The 3,320-nt window shown below is 42.6% G+C and overlaps 1 long non-coding RNA gene across 1 annotated transcript; it reads right to left on the bottom strand.

Moving 5' to 3' along the window:
• Nucleotides 1-1,081: 1,081 nt before the first annotated feature.
• On the bottom strand, nt 1,082-3,002 carry LOC124154931. Its single transcript, XR_006864046.1, has 3 exons — nt 2,582-3,002; nt 2,381-2,502; nt 1,082-1,355 (listed from the first exon to the last, which is right to left on the bottom strand). It is a non-coding gene; the product is annotated as an uncharacterized LOC124154931 (long non-coding RNA).
• Between the last annotated feature and the right edge of the window lie 318 nt (nt 3,003-3,320).

The following is a 3,320-nucleotide window of genomic DNA, read 5'->3' as shown; positions in this document are numbered from 1 at the left end:
GGGAGGCGGGATGAGTTAACCGGCGAGAACCAAGTGCATTGGTCGTCGCCGCTTCTATATTCTCTGCCTGTGGTCTTCCACGCATGCAAGTGCATGGGAGTCGCGTGCAGGGACGCCGAATTACAAAAAACATTGGGGGGGGGGAACAAACCGGGGATCTTGCCCCGGGAAATTTTATAAGTAGTGAATTTTAAGTTTTTTAAGCATTTAAAAAGAATCATGTGATCAACGTTAGAACCCTGATAACTCGAATCTCGATATCTGGACAATCCGGGGAAAATCGACAAGCCTGACAATTTTTTTCTCACACCCATAATGAATTTTTGAGGGGGATCCGGCCCCCTAAGGCCCCATGGAGTCGGCGCCACTGGTCGCGTGGCCGATGTTGTGAGTGGTTCATAGCTGAGGGGGGAAAGGGAGGATTGTGGGAGGTGATCGGAGACCCGGGGGCCTATGCCTGAGTTTTCACTCGCATACGAGTGAGTGGTAACTAAGGGGTCACGTGGCCTTTTCTCGAACTACGAGTGAATTTGGTATGCTCGAGTCAGGGGAGTGAGCTCGTACGTACAAAATTTCACTCCCTCACTCAAACCCGGTGAAAACCTTTTTCGAAGTACGAGAAATCAACAAACATGGCGATGGCAATATTGCGACTGCAAGTATTAGAAGATCTAGACGAGGAAGAGCAAAAGATACGACGAGTTCCTCGTGAAATACGGGAACGGAAGTCGCCGTTTAATTCAGACAATTCAAAATTTATTAAATTATATCGTCTAACCAAAGAGATGACCACGGAACTTATCGCAAGTGTAACTCCGTATTTGAGAGCCCCTTCGCGATCGTCAGCTATAACTATCGAAATAAAGGTTATTATCATTTATTAATGCTACTTTTGTCAAATTGACGTATTGTGCTTAAATATTTGCTAGTAATAATAATAGTTTTAACAGCTAAAATGGACAAATAAGTTAAGTGAATGTGATATAAACACCGCCTGAAGAAAGAATAATTTTTTCCTAATAATTCACTATATTAGTCCTTGTAGTACCAGGGAAATGGGAATTAAGTGATATAGAATAAATGTTTTTCAATTTTTTTATTTTTCATTTGAGATAATATCTCTTCAGCTACATTTATCAATCTCCCTCCAAGCCTTTCAATTTCTTCCACCTTCCTTCTTTCCAACTGCACCCTTTCCTTCTCCAACTCCATCTTCCTCCTTTTTATTGCCACTTTCTCTTCTTCAAAGACCCCTCTCTTCTGCCAACATCCTACTCTCCTCCAGCACCATCTTCTCTCTCTCGACCTCGACCAACTGTCCGCTGCCATCGTCATTGCTGCTTGCGTTCTTGAATCTGGGTTGTAAACAAATAGTAATTACTTCCATTGAATTGATAATTAACAACAGATAGCATGGTGCTAAGTAAATCAGTTTCTTGTAATGTGAATGTTAATTGCTACTGGTATTTTTCACAGATATTTTGAGTGGGTGCACATTGGTAAATTCAATCACCACAAATTATATATGATGTATTTCGACCAAAAATCACATTTAGGGAAGGCAAATTAATGCATTATCCATGGTTTTTAATGATAAATGAAATTGGATACTGTTTCATGCACACTTCTTTTCAAGTTACACAATTGATCTGGAAAGATAATTAAACCAAGATGAATTTAAATTACAATAATTTTAAGGGGTCATCCAAATTTTGCTGTTGACTTACATGTTAAAAAGTAAATATAGTTGAACATTAACCATCAAGTTTAGGTGTTCACATGTAAACATTATTGCTGAAAAGCAGCTTCCAAATCCATGATCATACAGTAATTTAAATAATTGTAATTACTTTAAAGTCATCTACTCATTAAACTCACACTTCACTCATTTAGCATTAACACTGATTCTCAGTTTTATCGAAGTTTACGGGAAATAACACTACTACTTACGGCAACACGTAATAGATATCACGATCGGCCTTCTTAATATTTTTATTTGTGATTGAACCAACCAATTTGTATTGCTTTCGACTGCGGCAATAATCGCATGTCAACAATAACAACCACATGCACACACCTCCTCCCACTACTTGAATTCGGTATTATAAATTCAGCATAATTGAAAATAAAGAAAAATTAATAGCTGTGACTGTGGACCTAATTCTTTTTAGATAATCATAAGCCCACCCCTAAGCGAAAGGTATTAATTACAGCTCATATGAAAACGCACCTAAAAAACCTTAATGATACAAAATTACATCATCACACACTTAAGAAGATCGTCATACAATGCCACATCCTATACTACGAGCCGTTTGTTTACTTTGAGAATAATCGCGTTCTACTACAGATATCTACAACAAGAACGTCATGCACTCACCTTCCGTTACTCTTCCCACGATTTGCGTACTCCGCACGCATTCAGCTTCATCGCTACTTCCTCCCACTGTCAGCAGCATCCTTGTGGGGTAGAAAACTTTCTCTTGGCAAGATATTTATTCGCTGAGATAGGGCATTGGAAACATTAATATCAACACTTATGCGGTAACTTATTTTCTAGGCAAGGCACCATATTAATTACCTTCAATGAACTCCATCAGCATTTCCTTCTGCTCCTTATTAACTTTGGACATGGCTGGTTCACTTCCAAAATGCCCTTGGTGAATGTGTAAATGAATTTGGCGTACTCGTAAAGCGTCATTAGCAACGCAGTTGTTGAATTCCCGGGTAAAATTATTCATACAGAAAGGTGGGCGATGATTGGTTGCACGCTGTCCGGAAGCCCTATCCTACCGCCCCTACCATTACCCTTCCGGCGTTGCCACGTCTTGAAAGAAGTATCTCCCCTCCCCCCCAGCTTGTTGACACGTTGTCATAAACAAATCATTTTTCCCTCGCACCACTCTCCTCGAAGATGATTCGGGCATACCGAATTCCGCATTGAACGCTCGTAGTGCGAAATCGGTCGTGCGAGTGCATTCGCATACGAGATATTTCGAACGGACTCGGGCATAGGCCCCCCGGTCGAGTACAGGCAAAGGCTAGGGCGTGCGTGGCGTTGTGCTGTTGTCGTTGTCTGGAGTGGGTGAACGGCCGGTAGGCCGCCCGCAGCCGGCTGGGAAGGGAAGGGGGAGCTTCGGTGGCTTATAACCTCCCCCTCCTCCTCTGCCGCCGGCTCCGCCACTGCCTGAGTGGGGGCGGGGAGCTCCGGTTCCCCCCCCCCCGAATCCTCCACCTCCTCTGCCGCTGGTTGTCCGTAAAGCCCCCATTTCTCTCTGCTAAGCGTGCGGAAAGAGACAGGTTGTTGCAGTGGGCATAGA

This window comes from Ischnura elegans, chromosome 3 (genome assembly GCF_921293095.1).
Source record: "Ischnura elegans chromosome 3, ioIscEleg1.1, whole genome shotgun sequence".
NCBI classification, from domain to species: Eukaryota; Metazoa; Arthropoda; class Insecta; order Odonata; family Coenagrionidae; genus Ischnura; species Ischnura elegans.
This window is presented reverse-complemented; position numbering and strand designations above follow the sequence as displayed.